Source organism: Emydura macquarii, unplaced genomic scaffold (assembly GCF_026122565.2).
Source record: "Emydura macquarii macquarii isolate MOO-44397 ecotype Brisbane River unplaced genomic scaffold, CSIRO-AGI_Emac_v2 contig_2473, whole genome shotgun sequence".
Classification (NCBI taxonomy): domain Eukaryota; kingdom Metazoa; phylum Chordata; order Testudines; family Chelidae; genus Emydura; species Emydura macquarii.
Genome location: NW_027132610.1, coordinates 44,303,014 through 44,317,431, shown reverse-complemented (window position 1 = coordinate 44,317,431; position 14,418 = coordinate 44,303,014).

The window sequence follows — 14,418 nt, the reverse complement described above, 5'->3', positions numbered from 1 at the left end:
GATCAAATTAACCAACTATGAAGTGCCTACAACCTTTCTCAGAATCTTTAAAATCATCTGCCTGCAGAATGCTTATTTTACATAGCGAAACTTTGTTTTACAAAGAATACAATGACAATTGAAATTTAATACTTCTTTCAATGGCTCTGATTCTCCTCATGTTTAATGGATGTAAATCAGGTGTAACTCCATGTACAAGAATCCAGATTGCTGTAAAATAGGAATATGGAAGATCAGAATAGGACCTATTTACATTTATATTCTATAAGCATCTTGTTTTTCCATCAGTCACTCACTCTTAGGAAGTTGGTATAAGAGCTAGCCTGACATTAAAAAAAACATGGGATCAATAGCTTTTCTTCTCTTTCAGACTAATTAAGAATGACAAAATGGCTTTGACTGAAAAATATTCTCCAGGGATTTATTACAGAAGAATAATACTATTTTATGACATTGCAACAAAATGAAAAATTGCTAAAATGAAATGGAGCAAAACATACTGAGACAAAGACTAACTAGCATATCACAAGATAAAGAAATGAAAAAATAAATATTGGACTGTCTGCTACCAATATGTACAGCGAGCAATCCTACTTGTATTTAGATGGTGTTAAATCTGGAGTAACTGCACTAAAGTAGATGAAAGACTTGGCACAAAGTGTCCATTCACTCACTACATCCATTCTGTTGGGAAATACTTTAGCAATTTATTTCTACAAGTTTAGTTGTTGGTTATTGCTGAAAAATGTTCTCTCTATATATATGCCCATCATTCCTCAATCAATTTATATCCAAGTACTGAAGTATTAATGATTCTACCTTCATAACAGCCTGGAGGGAAGAAATCAAGATGTTTGACATTAATAACCTGGATGAAGTACTATCAAGTAAGAAGCTGAAAGATCTTGAGAGAGGCTATATGTCAGAACCAAATAGGAAGTCAACTGACCCACAGGTTATGCGTGACAGAAAGGTTGGTGACATTGTCTATAGTGAAAGAAATTGGGGGGACTGAAGAATGTTTCAATGGGAAGTGTGTGTATTGTATTTGTGCGTGTAAGTAAAGTTATTTACATAAATGTTTGTGGAATTGGGCCCATGAGTTGGTGTGTCAATGCAATGGTGCCCCTCATGGCCAAACAGTAGAGGTGGGGCGGGGGTGTGGCTCTGGCTCACTCAGCTCAGCCCGTCAGTCCTCCTGTATCCAGGAACCTGGGGACCCTCTTTGTTCTTAGGTCCAAAGTAGTTCTTTAACTGACTGGCTCTTATTTATTTAAGTCAGCAGTTGTTATGCATGCAGTTGTCTGATGACCATGCCATCTCACTATGTGCTGAAGAACCAAAAATTAATCAGAATAATGTAAACAATTTGGCTTTTCTGAGAGGTAAGTAGTTCTGAGTTGGACTGATTTTGTTATTTTCATCATTTTCAATTAATACAAATGGAAGTTATCTTAACAATAATAGCTGAAAGTGGATTTTTTGGTACAGTGGATAAAAATTAATGAGATCTGACCTCATCTTTTGTTCCTTAGAGAATATAAAGTATAAATGTTATTTTTTCATAGGCATTTTTCTCCCAATCCAAGATCAGCAACTCAATTAATTAAAAAAAATGTTACTATAGTCCAACTTCCATATCAGATATGGGCCCATGGCCAGCCACTTTATTCAGAGTTATACATCTGACCTATATTTCTTTATTTCCTCTGTAAAAAATTTACTTGATTCACATTTTTAGACTTGCCATTCTGATCACTTCATACTGAAATAAGTAGAAGATTATATACACAGACCCATCAACCTTGTTCTCAACTTTGGTCTGAAATTACTGTAATTTGAATATTAAATTATTGTTTACAAATAGTTACAGTAAATCATTGTAGTAGCACAGTAAACAAATTTGAAAGCCTGTATTACAAGAACAACTTTAAATGTGAAACCAATACATTGGCTGAGGTTTCTCTTGAAGTAGGTAGAAGATTATATATAACAAAAAGTTAATATTCAAATTATAGTAATTTATACTCTTATTTCAATTAGACTATAGTGATTGACTGTTAAAATGCCCTGATGAATTTAGGAAATAACCTCCAGAATTATTTCAAGAATGTAATTTGGAGAGTATAATGGATCAATGTTACAGGATATGGTGTTGTGGAAATTGATATATATAAATATATAGAGATTTAAAATGATAAAAAGATGCCTTTCCAAGAATTTAACTGCCCTAACACATTAATTAATTATAGAATACAATGATTTCTCAGCAGCATAAAATAATAATTTCCATGGGAAAGCAGCCACCAACCCACTAAAAACAGAAAGTATTTTCCACCTTTTTGTTGTTGCTCGAAGAATATCCATAGCCCTCTCTTAAAAATATACCATTAAACAGAGTCCTTTACAACCTGTTCTGAATTGTCATCACACTTAGAACATTTCAGAGCAAGGTGGAGAAGAAGTTCCAGGGTTTCAGATTCCTTAAAGAGAATTTGCAGACACAGTTGCTCCCTTCCTTCTGTTGAGGAGGATCTGGCGCAAGCAGCCTGCTGATTGCAGCTATAGCGGTATAGCACAGGAAGAAGAGCACTTTCTCAGGTAGGCCAATCTGAGGACATCAGGGCTTTTTAGGTCATTACGAACGCCTTATGCTCCACGTGGCAAGCAATGGGCAGCCAGTGGAGATCCTAGAGCACTGGTGTCTTATGTTTCCACTGAGATGCTCTCACTCAGTAAGCAAGCCACTGTGTTCTGCACTAGCATCAATTTCTGAATGATTTCAAAGTGTAGTCCAATGTATTATGCATTGCAAGAGTCTAAGCATGAGGTAATAGTAGCAAAGTCTGCATCTGAAAGGAAAGGTTGCAAGTTACACCCTTCTAGCCAGACACAGATGGCAAAAGCTGACTGTGTCACTGCTCTGATATGATTGTCAAACAGCAGCTGGGGTCTGCAATACTTCTAAGAAAACTAAGAAGTAACACATTCAATCCTCAGCTGGTGCGGCATGCTTCTACTGAAATTAATGAAGCTAACTAAATTTTAAAGCAGCTGAGGCTCCATGTCTTATAAAAGCATCATTACATCTTATGCCTTTCATCTAATGATCTCAAAGCACTTTGCAAACATTAATTACATCTCAGTACCCCTGTGTAATAGGTATTATGTAAAATAGATCTAATTAGAGCTGCTTTCAAAATAAGTTTTTACTGTTCAAAAGTTTTGAAAAATGGTTCTTCTTCTCGTGTCCTTGTCACAAACTAGATGTTTTTTCCAGAACCATGTACAAGCAATGGCTCTTTCCGTCACTGCAGCAAAATCCTCCTTTCTACAGGTGTCCTCAAAGAGTCAACAAACAAACAGGTGTTCCAGGGTCTGTGCCTCACTGCACTCACGTATGTTTGTGTTATTAGAATAGCCCCATTTGATCGTATTAGTCTTTGATTTGCTTGTTTGTGTGCACAAGCAGTTCAGGCATCGCCATGTCGACCAGTCTGTATCAGCCCCTCCTGGAAGGTCCTCCTGGGGTTCCAGGTGTATTTCAGTGCCTTCGAATGCATATAGTCGATCATTCCATAACTTCAGTTGAAAAATGGTGACGTTTGATGAAACATCTATTGCTGAAAACATTAATCAACTTGGATTTCTTACAAATGAATGGGGCCATAGTACAACAATAACTATTGTTGGTAATGATGTAGTCACAGGATAGAGTGGAGAGTATGAACTGTGCTAACACCCTTTAAATGATCCTTTGCACATTCAGATCATGATTCAGACACAATGACTGGATAGTATGAGGAAGCTTGTACTATCATTGCTCATGCAGTACCTTTTATAAACATAGGCAACTGATCTTCAGGGATAACAATCTGACAGTTTCATCACTATTTGATTAATTAAAAAAAAAGTGAAGAAACTGTAATTGAATCCTAAGAAGGTTTAAAAATAATTAGTTTTGTATCAAATTATTTAAGGATTAGGAAGATGGGAACAATGGTTTAAAGAAAATAAATTTGGAATGCCCTAGATCAGATCAGATTTTTTTTCTGTATATCACCCCTCTCGCTTAATTTTGTGTATAGAGCAGTTTCCTAATGTTATGATGATAGTGAATGAATTATCTTGTGACTCTTACTGACCTTGTGTGCTTTCAATTTTTTAGTTAGTATATGTATTCAGACTATAATAATCATCCTGTTCCTGCTGACCTAAACACTGAACCATGTAACTCAGTCATGTGCTTGTGACTTGTCATGTGGGAAGTTGCTCGTGAAAGTCTGCAAACTTTTTACATGCTTACATTAGATAAAATGGATTCTGCTCAAGCCCCATCATCTAATTTAATTTTTTTACGGCTTCTTTACTTGAAGTGCCATTTTATGAGATTACAGTGAGGATCTTCTTAATCATCACATAATCTCAGCATCATTTTTCATATTGACCTTTCCTTTGGAAAAAATGATCACACATTATTAAAACATAATTTTTACTTCAGGGATTTAGAAAGTCATTACTGCTGTCTCTTGGGGATATGGAGTTTCTATTTCATTCATGATTTTATAATATCAAACTCGGATCATCACAGCTCCCTGTGTGTAGCCCTTCCATGTTGTTTGCAACAAATTCTAGTTACCAGCTACCATGCATTCACAGGAGCTCAGCGGCTAGAAATCTTTCTCATTGGAGCTAAACACCTTCAATTCATTACAAAGACTGAGTTCTTTGCTGGATATATTTCCCTGTAAAGCTAACTTTAGGAAGATATAATTTTGATACACATTTTCAAATTGTTATAATTTGAAAACAGAATTGGCTCATCTCTAAGATCTGAGCATTTCCCCTCCCTAACTTCAGGACAATCCTGATCCACTTTTGAATATTGTGGCTCTGGAGGTGCTTGGTAGGATCTATGATCTGAAGTCTCCAACATTGCTTATGCTGCTAGCCTCTCCATCAGGAGCCTGCAGCTTTCAGACTTACGATCAATATTTAACTGTGTTATGACTACTTCTGTCCTCCTGAAGGGACAAGGACAGTTTTTTAAACTTGTTTTTCACTGTCTTGTTTTCATGATGGCAGTGGAATATCTATTGAGGAGAAGAGGGAATGCAGACACATTCAGCAGTGTTACAGCCCATCCTAGGAACCACAGGTTTTTATTTACTATTATAGTTAAGCATATAATATTGCACTCATGGGACATAAGAGGGCAAGTTAGTCTTGAATCATTGACTCTACAATGCCTCCCAAAAAAAAGAGATGGTACATTTATTATCTCCATTGGCACCTAAGACTTAGGGCATGTCTACACTACCTTATGTCGGCAAAACATATGTCACTCAGGGGTGTGAAAAAACACCCCTTCGAGTGACATAAGTGGTAATATACACAGTGCTTTGTCAGATGGAGAGCTTCAACCAACATATCTACTGCCACTCACTGAGGTGGTTTTATTTATTTATTTATTTATTATTATTATGGTTTTATTACATCGATGGATGAGCGCTCTCCCATCGGCATACAGCGGCTAGAGGAGTGATCTTACAGTGGTGTGGCTGCATCGGTACACCTATGCCACTGTAAGCTGACTAGTGAAGACATGGCCTTAGAGACAAAGAGGGGAAAGTCCCCTTACCCCTCCGCTCCACTTTTTGCCGCAATCTCTTTGCTGCTTCCACTTCTTTACTGATAGAAACAAGTTTGAGTATGTGGGCTTCAACCCCTCAAACACTTCCCTGGAATCCATTTCTGACATTGAAATGCCATAACTAAAACTGATGCTTTGGTGTTCTACCTAGTAGGATTTCTCAGTTTGAGGGTAGATGTGTCAGAGAGGCAAGGAAATTGAAGAAAAAAAAAACATAGATAGATTTGGAAATGCAGGTAAACAGTACTTAAACACTTTTAAGAGTCCTTATAGAGAGTTATATGTTTGAGAACTATATTTTAAATGAGAAGCGAGAGATTTTTGCACGAGAAAATCCAAACTACCTTTGGGATTGAAAAAGTGTTCGTATACACATGAGAGATATAGTGCTTTCACTTTACTGGTACAGAGAGGGTTGTATAACACCTGTGTAGATGGAGTTATATGGGTATAAGGCACCTTTATACTAATATAACTGCATCCTTACTAAGGGTTGTACTTTATGATTCTTTTGGTTAAAAAAGAAAAATAAAAAAACCCCAAATCCCCACATACTTACCGAAATAGGTAGACCAGTTTTCAAACTGTACAAACCACGCCGAAGATAGAAAATGAGTGCATCCAGCCCGAGGACATGATCTAACACATACAGCCAAGAACAATTGTGAGTAGTGTCTAAGGATTTGGAGATTGTGAAATGTTGGACTTGATCCACACATTAAATGTTGGTGTATCTTGTTCCAACATTAATGATTAGGTTTAATGATTAATGAAAGGTTAATGATCTCCGAGAGTCAATAATGAGTCGATTAATGACTAAATGAATTGTATTATAAAACAGCAATAATATAGATTTTTAACCATTTATAGACTAAAACAATAGAATATGAAACAGACAATTACTATACAATACAAACTGAAATTGAACTGACAGTTAACTGCAAGACACAGAATGATTTTAAACAGACAGTTAACTGCCAGGTACAAACTAATTTTAAAAAGACAACAAACAGTTAACTGCAAGTTACAGACTGATGCGGAGGAAGGAATGTAAAGCTGCAACACAGACTGACAGTTAACTCCTTACCATCCAGGCGAGAAGGGCACACAGCATAATAAACATAAAAACTCGAACTCGGCGGCTAACAGACGATTCGCGCTGGGGGGGGACACGGGAGCGGAAGAGTCCGGACCAGGTGATCAGGCTGGTAGTTCGGAAAGGCTCTCAGCAGGGGCTTGGGTAAGACCCCTTTTATAGGCTTTGTGCCAGCACCAGATTGGCTGGGGGATACGTGCAATAGGTTTCATTTCCTAGTTCATGTTAAGTTTCGTTTCCCATATAATGGTCAGTTAAGTTTTGTTTCCCATATATGACGTGGGAGCCGAAGGCACAGCCGATCACATAGGCATACCCTAATAAGGTCAGGTCGTGGGTTGACTGTTAGCACCGAATGGGTGCGGGGGGAGGGGTGGTCATGGCAGAATTGGTGCAGCGACATATTTAAGATGTAATTTTAAATTACTTCAGTTAAACTAGTGCAATGTTGTGTGGAGGACACTGCTAGTGGTCTAAACCTGGCTTCTAGCAGTTTAACTTGCATATGGAAATGCACAGGTGCATTCTAAACAGCTATAACCAGATTTAAGCCAGTTTAACTAAATCTGTTTTCAGTCCAATTTAAAATCAAATTAGAGCAACTTGTGTTTTCAAAAAGCCTTAGACACAGAAATGTGGGGGAAGCACTACAGCAGTCCTTGTATGGGGGCAAAAACTTTTCCCTGATACATAAGCAGGCTGGATGAGGAATAACATAACTTCTCTGGACATCTGCTCCCTGATTAGACACATAGAAGATTAGGGTTGGAAGGGACCTCAGGAGGTCATCTAGTCCAACCCCCTGCTCAAAGCAGGACCAACCCCAACTAAATCATCCCAGCCAGGGCATTGTCAAGCCAGGCCTTAAAAACCTCTAAGGATGAAGATTCCACCATCTCCCTAGGTAACCCATTCCAGTGCTTCACCAACCTTCTACTGAAAAACTTTTTCTTAATATCCAACCTAGATCCCCCACTGCAACTTGAGACCATTGCTTCTTGTTCTGTCATCTACTACCATTGAGAACAGCCTAGGTCTATCTTCTTTGGAACCCCTCTTCAGATAGTTAAAGGCTGCTATCAAATCCCCCTCATTCTTCTCTTCTGCAGACTAAATAAGCTCAGTTTCCTCTCTCTCTCTTCACAAGTTATGTGCCCCAGCGCACCAAATTAGCTCTGGCACACCCTCCTTTTGGTGTGTCTACAAATGTGAGATTTTCTTTTCTGTATAGGTGAGAGAAGAATGCCTATGTAGCTTAGATTTTGAAAAGGTAAATCTAGGTATGTTATGAAAAAAATGTTTTACTATTATTTGCTCTCTATTTTTGATAAATCTTGTTTAAAGAAAACTGTTATTGTCTGGGTAACTTTACTCCACAAATATGATAAATTATCAACCTCCAAAAAGAAGAGACTGACATCAGTTTCTGAAATCTAACCTCCTATGCATGAGTTTGGTAAGATGGGCACCAACCAAGGTGATATCTCCCACTAAAGTGTCAGGAAGGGCTGCAGCAGGCAAACACAGAGAAGAAACCTAAAAAAAAGGGAAAAAAAAAGGAAGGGACTCAAGCTGGCAATGGTGCAGGTAAACATATGCAAGAAAGATATTGCTTCTCTACCTTTAAATTAGCCAGGGTAAAATTATTTTCAGGATCAGAACCTTAAGAAAAAAAAGAAAAGAAAAAAGGATTTACCCCTTCCAGGATTTTTCTCAAAGTTTGGTTTGCCTTTTAACCATAAGAATGGAGCATAAAGGGTTCCATAAATCACATGAGCTTCAAAAGAAGCAGGAAGTGGTTGCACACAAACACAGACTCTCCTGTCCCCATCTTGTCTCTTTTCTTAGGATGGATCACAGCACCTTTATTAAAAACAAAATTAAAAGAAAACCTATACACGTTACTTGATATTATTTTAAAATGTATCAGTTTGGATCCGCATCAGAACCATCAATGTTTGATGGGTGCCGGGGCCAGCCTCTATGGTTTGAGTCCATCTCTAGGTGTTAGTGTTCTCTCAGGGTGAAATTTACTTCTGTGATCAGGGCCTTAAGTGGGACTCAAGCAATGCACAGGCCACATGATGCCCTAAGAAGGAAGTGGATTTCATAACTGAGGTAGCCTAAACGAAAACCTTCTTGTAAAACCTCTGAATATCTTGTTTTTTAACAGATTTTGTCTGTCTCCTTATTGAAGGGACTAAAAGCAGTAATTTTCAAAAACTTGCAGAGATTTGTGATATAAGCTATACACACTCAAACAGTTTAGTACACCTTTGTTAAAACCTCCACTATGAATCAGATGTTTGCTGCTGCAACCCTCGCTAATGCATTTTATTTAGCAGTGGAATTGATCCATTATGTAGTACTGTCACACAGTGCAAGGAATAATACAAATTTTTTTTTTCCATTTTTCTCAAAGCTTTAGAAATTTTCTGACCAGCTGTGGAGAGATATGTAACTGCAAGTAGGTATGTGTGGGCATTTTATAGGGTTTTCCTTAGAACAAACAGTCTGCCTTAACAGTTATGGGCTAAGCACCTTTTTCATATTCTCTTGCAGATACCTGTTAGTTCCAGCAAGTTATATACCAAGATTCCAGACTTCACATATTTTCCATTACATCCAAGCGTGACTTACGAAAACGCTAACATGTTTTAGCAATCTACCACAAAGAGGTGCTGTAATTTGTGTATTTAATCCTTTGTAAATTTGATGTTCTGTAAGTATGGATCTGGTTCAGGTTCACCAATTAACTTTCAAGATATCAAAAGAAAATAGGAATCAGTCTAAATGAGGGATTTAAATGAATTAGTAAAGTATCATTCAGAATCCAGGTAGCGTAATTATGGGAGGACCTGGCAACACCAGGTATTATTTAGGTTGTCAATACTTCTTTTTGGGAGTATAAATATACAATTTCTGTGAAGGATTGACTAACTAACACAACATTGGTTAGGTATTTAGTTGCAAACCAAGATAGGTGCCTTGTGCTCCATCCAAAACAATTTTCATTTGATAGACGAATGAAGGTTTAATGACCACCATAAATGTATCCTGTTAATAAGGTGCATATCTGAAAGAAAATGCTATTGTACTCTCCACAATAAGTAGAGAATAAAAATTAAAGCCAAAAGATTATCTTAAAAGCAACAACAACAAAAGGGCTCTATTCTGTACCTACAGTACAGTCAACAGTAGAGTTGTCATTAACTTCAACAGGTACCCATTCAGGTTCAAAACCTTAAGGAGGAGTAGGGCCTGCTCTTTCTGAAAAATTAGTGATCTGAAAGAGAATTGGAGGTAGGGGAAGACACATAAAAAATTGCACTTTGGCATCTATCTTCCAACGCTATCATACATAATACTATCAGTATTTTATGAGTAGAAACTATGAAAATCTAAGGCCCCAATTCTGGAAACAGATATCTGTGGGCTGACTGCTGCACCTGCACAGAACTCATTGCAGGATTATTTGAAGCGTGATTAAATTTAAGCTTGTGTCTGAAAGAAATATGCAAAAGCTAACCTTCAAGCCTGGAAAACAAACTGCCTGAGAGGATGCATTATCAACATGCAAATAACTCTTAGTTTATCAAGGGCCTCTTCTGGTAAGTGTTAAATGAAGTAGCTGGCAACAGGGCTGTAAGAGTATCTGCCAAACACCCCTCTAGGTTCATTGGATTCCTTTGAAGTAGTGCATGTCAGCTGGAAGGAATATTCAAAGCTGTCTACCAAGGAATAGTGAGCTTCATTAAATATTGAATACAATGGTTAGTTATGCTGCAGAGGGATGGAATAACAGGTATAATCCAAAGGTTTATAACTAAGAAATTTTAATAGCTTTACACAAGGCAGACAAATTCTGCCCTCCTCCCCCACTTTTGTATAAGCTCAGATATTAAAGTGATTCCTAGTAAATACCACAATAGGGTCAATATTATAGTAATGTGTGTTGGACATCTGAACTTCAAGGACTATGCAGAATATAAGCAAAAGTATAAGCCTTAGAGCAGAACCATATCAGAGGACATGAACACAATCATTTCAGCATGAAGACAGTGAAAGAATCAGAGACACAGGACAGGAAGGGGTTTCATTTATTCATAGAATCATGGAATATTAGAGTTGGAAGAGACCTCAGGAGGTCATCTAGTCCAACGCCCTGCTCAAAGCAGGACTAACCTCAGCTAAATCATCCCAGCCAGGTCTTTGTCAAGCTGCAGCTTAAAAACCTCTAAGGATGGAGATTCCACCACTTCCCTAGGTAACCACCCTCCTAGTGAAAAATGTTTTCCTAATATCCAGCCTAGACCTCCCCCACTGCAACTTGAGACCATTGGCTCCTTGTTCTGTCATCTAGTACCTTTAAGAACAGCCTAGCTCCATCCTCCCTGGAACCCCCTTTCAGGTAGTTAAAGGCTGCTATCAAATCCCTCCCTCATTCTTCTCTTTTGCAGACTAAACAAACTTAGTTCCCTCAGTCTCCTAGTTCCCTTAGTCCATTCCCTTGCAACTGAGGCAGGAATAAGCCTACTTAGACTATCCCTGAAAGATGTCGTTTAACCTATTCTTAAACATTTCCAGTGACAAGGATTCCACAACCTAACCATGAATACAAAATGTTTAAACCTCAACAAATTCTTAGGCTTTAATCTGTAAATATGTGTCTGCTGGACCTGGGGTTGTATACTTGGTGTTTCAAAGCCCACCCTGAGTGTCCACACTGCATTGTAAACCTGGACTTATAGGTGCTGGACCCGAGTCTCACAGCCATGTTAATGCATCCATACTGAACTATGCAGACCTTCTGACTTGGGTCTGAGTCTTGAGTTTTCCCCACCCAGAAAAATGACAGGGCTTGGACAAGTCATAGCTGGACTCAGGCTCTGACCCCTAGAAGTGTTCTAGGATCCTGGTCCTGAGTGCTTGCTGACCAAGGTCAGACTGAGCTGTGTGTGGACTGTAAAGGGGCTCCGACTTAAATCTTAGTCAGAGGCCAATCTTAGTGTGCAGTATACATAATCTTAGAAACTCATGTGTTTCTGTAGTGAGGCTGTTACTCACTAGACAGTAGCATTAGATGGGGTTGCCAGGTTTCCAGTTTTCAATTGAAAAGTCCGGTCAAAAAGGGCACCTGGCAGTATCTAGTCAGCACTGCTGACCAGACACCAAAAGTCTGGTTACCCCCCCCCCCAATGCCCCGATTGTCTCCAGCCCCTCACTCTGGTGACTGACCCCCCGCACCCTGATTACAAGCGTCCCCTCGCTCTGAGACTACCCCCGCTCCATCCCACTATGCCCCGATTGCCCCCAGGCTCTTGGTCTGGGGACTGATCTTTTCAGAGCCACAACCCAATGGCTGTTCCCAGATTGGGCAGGCAGACAGGCTCTGCATCAGTTCCTCCCAGTCCGGTGCTGCAGGTGACAGATGAGTCTTGGGGAAGGGGGCAGTGAGCGATGGGGGAAAGGGAAGAGAGTGAGTGATCGGGAGAAGGGGAGAAGAGCAAGCAGGGAGCAGGGCCTTGGGGGAAGAAGTGGAGCAGATGGCAGGGCAGTGGTGTCCGGTTTTCAGCCATTAGAAAATGGGCAACGCTAGCAATACAGTTTACGTTTGAGTTACTTTGACTTTTCTCTCTACACTCAACTTGATTGCTTCAGTACTTCAAATTTCAGATAACTAGGAATTACTGATGAATTCTAGAGTGATGGAAACAAAAAATAAGGAGTCAGATGAGTGAGAGAAGCGAGTGGGAGGTGGGGGGAAGGGAGGGAGGGAGAGCCCTGGGTACTCCAGCCTAGATCCAGTGCTACCAAGATGCTGGTTGTGGTCTCACTTGAGATACAGGGAAAGCTTCAGTACTAAGAGGGAATGTCCATCACCAGAGTAGATCTGTTAAAATTAACATTTCTTCACTGCACCCAGGTTAACTACATGCAGGAGATACACAAGAGAAACTGAACTCAAGTATTCAGAATAGAAGAAAAAAGATTAGGGGTTAAATTGTCTCCTACACGGATGACGCTCAGTGTAGAAGCCCCATCAAAGAGACAATTACAGCCCTTGCCCCTGCCAATTCTTGAGCTGTAGCAGCATAAAACCAGGCCTAGTTGCCTAGGGGATTCTCAAATTTCCAATTCCAGCTATGCTCTTTGAAGGGCCATACACCAGCTGTATTCCACCATGCCTCCGCCTCCTCCCTCATGCCAGATAGGAGGCAGTTGGCCCAGGAGCCAGTTATGGGTTTATGCCAGCTGAGCTTTATTTACCACCACAGACTTTACTTAGACAGTTTTTGAACATTTATTTTCTCTATGTTCATTATGGCCAAATTCTGCTCTTAACTGTGACTGCAGCATTTGGTCCTAAAAGTGAAAGTCTTAAAGTACTAGAGTATTATTAATTTTCAGAGGTGGCTATTCTTTTTAGCTCACTGTCACTACTATAAAACTGCAGGACTCAAACAATACTACTACTTGATCTGTGAATTCATCATGTCTCTTTATTGAATGCACAACATAACTTAGAACAGCTCTCTGAGTATATCTGAGTTCAGATATACAGCTTTACATAATATTGTATCACCTCTGGAAGGAAGGAGTCAGAGAGAAAGAGCAACATTGAATTAGGAAATGAGAAAGATCTTATCTAATTTTTCAAAAGGTAGAACAAGTCCATATGCAAAATGCACCAAAATGGTAATACAGTTAATGCTTTTGCACGTGCAAGCCAAGTAAATGCATGCACATATATTTTGGCATTGTTAACTATTTGCATGCATAATCATTGTAACTGCATTCACACTGTGGATGTACTTTTTCTTGTGCATTTTTTGCAAGCTAATCTTGGACCTCCTTTTTTTTTAAAAAAACACCTCTCAGAATGGCATTATATCCTGCAGCTCAGATAATTTTAACCAGGCAAAACTATGGCAAAATTTTAACCAGGCAAAACTATGCACCGACATACGTATTAACTATGCATTTCCTTTTAATTTTTATCCTAATATACATGACTGAAAGCTTTCCACAGTCTTTCACTATTTCATTTCGAAGTCAAGCTACATCAAGATGAATCACAATCAGTAGCAGAAACATCAGGATGCTTTGCTATGTTTTTTCCTAAACTCTTATTCCTTTTGGGATATCCCTCACTCCCTCTTCTATACCAATTGTATCCTTTTTTTGACATTATGAAGGCACCAAAAAATGAAGCATTTAATGTATTATTTTGAAACACCCGAACAGTGTGCTAGGTATGTCATAAAGCATGGAAATATTATTATCATTCAGTTGCCTCTATCCTTTGTTCAGTTTTGTCATATTTAAGTGAAACTCTCCCATTGACTTCAGGCTCTTAGTGCCAATGCAAAATCCTTTACTGACAAGATAGGAAATTGAAATCCTTTATCTGGAGACCATAATCAAGCTGTGCCAATATGCCTAGCCTGTGGTAAGGGAACATTCAGTCCCCGCACTCTACAAAGAATATCAACAAGAGTGCCAATTTTTTTGGTGACATTTGTTATATGGACTACTATCTATTACAAGCAGGACTAAGCCATCAACTCATTTTAGACAAAGCACCAAACAGAATCTGAATGCAAAGAATGTAGGAAGTAAGAGGAGGAGTAATATTTAGTGCACTAGAGCAAAAAGGAAACCCGAC